This window comes from Notothenia coriiceps, unplaced genomic scaffold (assembly GCF_000735185.1).
Source record: "Notothenia coriiceps isolate Sejong01 unplaced genomic scaffold, NC01 NC01_scaffold00026393, whole genome shotgun sequence".
NCBI lineage: Eukaryota > Metazoa > Chordata > Actinopteri > Perciformes > Nototheniidae > Notothenia > Notothenia coriiceps.
The window spans coordinates 169,383-176,882 of NW_011359094.1; the positions used below are offsets into that span (position 1 = coordinate 169,383).

General features: G+C 43.0%; 1 long non-coding RNA gene across 1 annotated transcript in view; it reads right to left on the minus strand.

Annotated features, from left to right (window-relative positions):
* LOC104956819 (uncharacterized) overlaps positions 1–7,500 on the minus strand; it is a 9,718-nt gene that overhangs the window by 824 nt on the left and 1,394 nt on the right. The gene's annotated exons all lie outside the window — the stretch shown is intronic.

Below are 7,500 nucleotides of genomic sequence, written 5' to 3' on the forward strand. Positions count from 1 at the left end.
GTCCTCAAACAGAGCGCTGCTCCTCACCCGTTTCTCTCCCTCCCTCTCCTCTGTGCTGTGTTGACATTTAAAGGGCTAGCGTGGCCCCGAGCACCGCAGTGTCATGCCCTTGGGCCTGAGATGCCCTCTCTCTCTCTCTAGCTGCCTCTTACTCTTTAACTCATTCTTTCTTTGGCCCGCCTGGGTCAGCACAATCAAGTCAGCAGAGCTTTGCTGGGGCAGTAGAAAATGGATTATGTCTAGAGTTTGAGCATGGCTATGCTGACCTTGGCTAAGAGGGGTCAGCAGAAGCTACGCAGGTTTGCCAGATATGATTTTACAAATCTGAGCTAAAACAGCAAACATTAAATGTATGCATGAAAACGTCTTGGATCAATTTCAAAGGCAGCAGAGTCAATGAGGGATTTGACACAGACAGAATAGTTGTTGAAAGGAGAGATTAGGTCATTCAATTATCTTCAGAAGTTAAGGCGGAAAAGTTTGGCCTCAATGGGAACTGACAAAGAGTTTATAATATGAATAACTTCCTGCCAATATCTCTTAATCCAGAATTAAACATTTGATCAGAAAACATGCATCAACGGACCTTTAAAGTGTACTCAATGCTCAACTACACTACGAGTCTACAGCTTTGCTTAGCAACTCGGTGTGGCTATTGTTAGACAAAGTGATGCTTAGACCTGACAGCTTATTGCAAAATGCAAACATGCTCACAATGACAACATGCTGATGCTTAGCAGGTATAATATATAGCATGTTCACCATCTTAGTTTTACATGATAGCATTTTAACAATTGCCTTTTGACAGTAAACTAAAAGTGCAAGCCAAATCAGTTTTAAAAGTACTTAATTATAAAACAAAATCTGGGGCAGGGCAATGAATAAAGTAAAATCTAAATTAAAAAGAATCAGTCATAGATAAATATAACTTCTCTGCAAAAAAACACCAGTATTTTATTATTTACATGAGGCTTAATTAAAGTCTCTGGACTTTTGAAACGGTTGCTCTGTTGTTGATTAATGTATGTCCAGACATCAGAGGTTGTTGTAGCTCTTTAAAGTTGTATTATATGGGATTCGGATGATTTACTTAAAAATTGATTGCGCACTTAAGTCAGTAAGATACATGATCAATCTAGTTAATATTCCAGCCTTACATTTAACCTCTTCCCATGGTCCTCTCATTGACAGAATATTTTGTCCAAGGTTTATGTTTAACACTAAGGCTTCACTCAACTATAGGAAACCTATATATTTTCCTCTCAAGCTTGCAGCCCGCATCATTGACAGTCCTCTTTTCAGAGAGTCTGCTGAAGAGAAGACAGGGTCGAGGAGAGGGCAGCTCACCTCTGTCTAACAACTTCACCTTTGTCACCTTCTCTACCTCACCTGGATAAATGCACTACATGCCAAATTAGGCTGCATACAGTCCGACGGAGAGATCAAAGGGAAAAACAAGGCAGGAAACAATTTACTCTTCAATTGTCACTGCCTTACAAACCCACACATGCACTCGTTCCATACCTTAATGTTTATCTCTTAATTGACCCTATCTGTGCTTATCTAATCTCTCCCTACATCGTTCGGTCTCAAACTATCTCTGGATCTCTCTCTGCGTCTCCCTCTATCTGGGCAGACACAGGGGCGTAATGGACAGGGGCCTCCACAGTAATTATTCAATCAACCTCATAACCTTGTCGCAGGTTGGGCGGCCCATTAATGCACTCACCCAAATGGACCCCGCCACTTTGACTGCTAATGCTCCGGCTAGCTAGCAGCACAACAGGCTGAATGTCAGAAGTGTCATCTAGACAGAGTGTGAAACAATTCGCTCAATAGAGCTGAGTCGACTTATTCTGTAACGGCACAGTGGGAAATATATATAGAGAAAGGAAAGTGTGACTTTTGAAAGCACTTGGGTAAAAATATACAGCGCCCACAGCTGGAGGGATCAACCTGTATCAAGTGTGACCGCAGGTGTTTGCAATGTGTTGCTGCAGTGCTACATATTCATAAGTGTGGTGTATGTTGTGTGTATAAGAGTGTGTGCTTGAGACCCCTACCCTATAGAGCCATGCTCTCTTGGCACGGTCTCAGCAGCAACAGAGCGGAGGGCACTGCGGCGAGCGCTCGCAGTCGCTGTTTGCCGTGCGTTTTTCTCTGGCTGCATGCTTGGCTCTCACTCTGTTTATTTTCAGCAGGGACGTTTAATTAGGGCCTCCAGCTGTCAGAGGTTCGTTAGCGTGCCCCTCCTCTCCGCGTGCCGCCCCTCCCCGTAGGGAGTCAGGGGCATCAGGCAAATGAACACATTTAAGTCAAACAGCACGCAGACAGACAATAGCCTCAGTGCCATGCCACCAGCTCCCCTAGGTAGAGACATGGTTGTTTTATGCCTCATCTCCCCAACCCCTGGGGCTCATAGAGAGGCTGGCCAAGACTGAGAATGTGGAGGCAGAGGAACTCTCATGGCCCACTGGAGACCATATGCACACTGCCATCATACAGAGGTGAAGAGCAGGGCGGGGCCTTCGCAATGTTCAGTTTAAAACAGAGGGAAGGTGAGAGGCTTGTCTCAGTAAGGAGGATTTTTCTGAATTTTGACACATTTTGAGGCTTAACTGATCTGAGAAAAATCAGATCAAATCAATGTCATTTTAAGAATATCAAACATATATCACTTTGTCTTTCAGTTAACAGTGTGAAGAAATACAGTGGGAATTGTTTCGTATTTAATATCATAATGTCCTTTGGGCCAAATAATTTTGAATAATTTCGCTCCTGATGATTATAACGCGTCACTAATTGAAACTAACTTCATACTTGGGACCCATGCATGAAACTGTCATAGGCTTCTCAAGTGATTGATAGAATAATATTGTCATCATTTGCAATATGCCTGCACTGTTAATGCCTCATGGAGAAGGAGATATCTGAAAAAAAACACTTTTATTTAATCTCTTATTTGCTTTTTATCTATGCTAAAAATAATCAATCGGCCACACCTCCAATACACAATCAAGTAGCATTTCTCACAAAGAATTGCTAGGTGAGAGCAGATTTGGATGGTTGAGAACGTTTGGTGCAGCTGGAAAATCTTGCATCAGCTTCCACCTTACAACAAAACTGTATAAAGCAGTCACTCTGGTCATTTTTCAGTGTTCAATCAAGTGAAAGCGCCTCTGATAACAGTTTGTAGACAGCTCTTTCTCTCCTTCCAACCCCCACATGTCTTTACTCTATCTAAAGGTAAAAGTGGAGAACAAATCCAACAGCGATGTAAGTTATTCCTGTGAATAATATTTTATCAAACTGAGAACGTTCGATACCATGGAAAATGTAGAAAACATGGTTTGAAATAACACGGACAGAATATTTGATGTAGCTAGTTTTCTATCTTTGCCTTTCATGTTGTTGAGTAGTTGTAAATGAGTGTCTGATGCATCCAGGGAGATGAAGTTTGGTATTCTGCTTGGAGGGCTGAATACTACTTATCATGCATTACGGCCCTGGTTGGACCTCAGGATTTGGAAGTCAAAAGACTTTTTAATGCACAATTTTTCAGCCGCTGATCAATCGACAGCTGCTGGACATGAAGAACCCCCCACCCCCTCTCTCTTTCTATCAGTATTCCATATTCTGACTCGCTCGGCATTCTGCTTCCGTATCGGAGCGCCGGCTGCGGTTGACCTTGACTACTCTGGATCATTCCCAACCCAAGGTTCTCTCTAACTCTCAAGGGCCTTGTTGTCCCTGCCTTCTCCCCCTCTCCCTCCTCCACCCCCTTCGCCTCTCCCATCATCCTCACCCCCCCATCTCTCCTAACCCCCTCTTTGCTCCTCCCTGGCCCTTGCCTGGGTCATTAATTATCTAATGGAATCAATACAGCGTTAGATTGGACCAGAGTGACCCCGCCCGCCCCCAGGTATCTCCGCGGTGATGAGGAGGAAGAGGAGGGTTCGGCAAAGGGTGTAAAGGAATGATGATAACAGCCTGTGCGAGCGAAGGAGTGTCCGACAGTCACAGTGTGGACCGTCCTTTAAACTGTAAGAATGGAGAATAAAGAGATCAGCAATAAATAAATGATTAGAGAGGGGGAGAGGGGTGGATGGAGGGCGGATGGGGGAGGGAGAGAGCATAAGTTGAGGCAGAGGGAGGCAAATCTGATGGTGAGAGAGGGAGAGAAATGATGGACAGATAAAGACATAGATGAAAAAAAGGAGGGAGAAAGAGATTTGCTAATGTTCACCCTTGGTAATCAATATCCTTCTCCTCTTTTATTACAGAGGGCTTTGGTGAGAGTTGCTTTGATGTCCACTCCTCACGGGTGTGGAGCTATGCAGAATTCAATCCGTGCCTGTCATAATAACCATCTACCTCAGCCTATACACCAAAGAAATGTTCCACTTCCCATGGGCTCTAAGAAACAGGACGTTGATAGTATCTGTGAAAAGATTCCCAAATATTTATCAGGAAAAGTCCCTTTTCTCTTAGGAGTGCTCTCCAGTGGTTTTCTTCCTACACTGGATGTATTCCACTTTCAATATTGAAAATAGTTAAAAAAGATTTGACAGCACACAGAGTATAATAACTTGAAGAAGGATGCATGCTTTATCCCATAAATTATATTTTGTTTGCTACTCTTTCGAACTTGTCGCTTTTTTGAGGAAGGACATCTATAAAACAAACTAAAAATAACAGTCAAGTAATTTAAATAATACGCAATACAAGTGATTTCCCAATATTTTAAATAGTTTACCACTGACTCAAAAAGGAAAATAGAGATGCAGAATCAACAGTAAGAGTTATAGCACAATAAGGAATACTTGAAACTACAATATGAAGAGCTAAAACTTTAACCAGAGCAACAACAACAAAAAAAAGTAAAACATCTTACAGTAGATTACTTTAAGAATCTAAATAAAATGCAGTGCACTGCAATCTATCCTGAGGTTAAATATCCGACCTCCATGTAAGGCATAGGCTAAAGGTGACTAAAGCAGGACTTAGAGGAAAGTCACTGATAAAAGCTTCTTCTTTTTTTGAGCGCTTTCACCAAAATAACTTGGATGTGGTGGTATGTACGGAGAATACTGATAATACTCATATACAGTGTTCCCAAAAATAGTGGTGAACAAAGAAAAAGAGTAAAAAGGAAGGCAGAAACTTCTCCCTCTGACTGCAGAAGAGTCAGCTAAGTGGATGCAGGTCTCTATAAGGCAGAGGATGGTAATCCACTCCCGCAGGCAGAGACCAGATCAGCACTGACCTCCAAATAACCACAGGCCAAAGCACAGCACACAGGGTCACTCACTCTCGACCACACACACACACACACACACACACACACACACACACACACACACACACACACACACACACACACACACACACACACACACACACACACACACACACACCAATGTGTGTGCTGAATAGCAGGACTTGAAAGAACACTATCTCTGCACACCAGCACAGAGATGTCCACATGCTAATACAGACACATTCATTAGCATGGTGCAAATGTCAGAGTTCAGAGCAGAGTCAAACTCTTCATAAAAGTTGTACAAATTGTGTAGGTGTCTTGAAGCTCACTGGGGAAAAACAAGGATACACGCTGGCCGCATACTTTATTCTCCCAAAATACTTAAAGCTTGACACTTTGTTTGACTATTTCCACACATACTGTTCATTTGTGTAACTTCTGCTTTATGTCATAGCATACATTACAGAGGAGGAGAAGACTAAAGAGTCAATGTGAGGAAGTCTTGCACCTGATTTTTCGATTTAGAGGGAAAGTGACTGTGAGTGTGGATGCCTATACATCACGTGCACGCCACAAAGTGACTGCGTGTGTGTGTGCACGCAGCCTGGAGGATCCCTTCAGGCCGGCGTGTGAATGACAGCGGGGGTTATGTAAGGAGCCACAGCGGGGCCGGAGTGGACAGTCCGACCGGAGATCAGGTCAGCAGAGTGTGACACTAAACACATCTCCCTGACACCGCGCTGACACCCTCTGTCACAGACCCACACACTGTCTGTCAACACTCCTCACACACACACACACGCGCACGCACGGCCAGAGCAAGACGTGTGTGAGCGGCTGTCTGTCAATACGCCAGACACTGACCACCTTAGTGTGTGTGCAAGAGAGCAACAGAGAGAGACAAAAATATCAAGAGAAGAAGAGAAGAAGAAAGGGAGGGAGAGGTGAGGAGTTTGTCTACCTGAGAACTTGTCAATGAGTCAGGAAAAGTGACTGCTTCTGTCTACCAACCATTTACACATTACTGATATTAATGTACTATCATGGGAGCATTATTAATGCAAAAATTGATACAGAAAAATAACCTACTAGTAAAGAAAACCAGATGTTAAAATAACAGCATAATCAGAAACACACATCCGCGCACATCTGTGACGGGCAGCAATATAAAAGTATTTTATACTACCTTTTATTACTGTAAATTCATTCAACTTGGTTTTGTCTGCCGCCTTCAAACGAGGAAACTTTTTTGCCGACATTCTCAATTTCCAAAAGTAATCCAAGTCAGGCTCTGTCACACAGCCGCCTGCTGGCACAGACCGCAGCTCCTTAAACCCCAAAAGCTGGAGAAGAAACCCACGTCTGGTTCCAATAAAAAGGCCTAAACGTGGGTCACGACCAAAGCGTCCTGCACATGCAGGACCTGGAACGGATGGAGAGGCTCAGTGGGCCGGGTATGAACTGTACCACGGACATTTGATGACACGAGAGGAGCCTGTTTTCGTGTCAGTGCTGCTATTTAAGTTGCTTCTGAATGCAATCTTTATTGAAGCAATGCCGACGGTTTAGGATAAATAAAGTACAAATAAAATAAGATCTAAAAAATAAATGGTTTGCTTGATTTGAGTAAATTACTAAAAAACTGTTGAATTACACAAAAGTATAGACAGTAACACTTTTTACTAATAGAATCAGGTTGACGTGTAAAACAGACTGAGTCTGTACTGCAGGTAGCTATTTGGTTTGGGTGTATCTGAAGCACCTGCTATCTCAGCAGGTGTGTGTGCAAATGATGCAGCTGAAAGTGCACAAAACACAGCAATAATTATAGCACAGATTTTCGAGAAACATATGGAACAAAAATATTTACATATTTGCAAATTACCTCTTAATTTGCACCCACATTTTCTCCTTTTTTAAGTAACTGCTCATCTATTCAGACTAACCACAAGTGACAAGCCCGACCACAATATCTACAAATTACAAAAAAGAAAAGCAGAAGTCCTATGTGATGTTGAGATGTTATGTACTTTAAAGCAGTACGAACACTATGTGTTTGTCACAGTCATTCTGTCAATTTGGACCACCTGCTGCAAACACCCTGAGGGCACCGAATGTTACCAAGCCAGTAAACTGTGACCAATTCTGCCTCTGCAGGTGGAGACGGACATGCAGGCGCTCACTCTGCCTCCATACCTCAAGCTACACCACACATGCAAACACACACAAATACACAC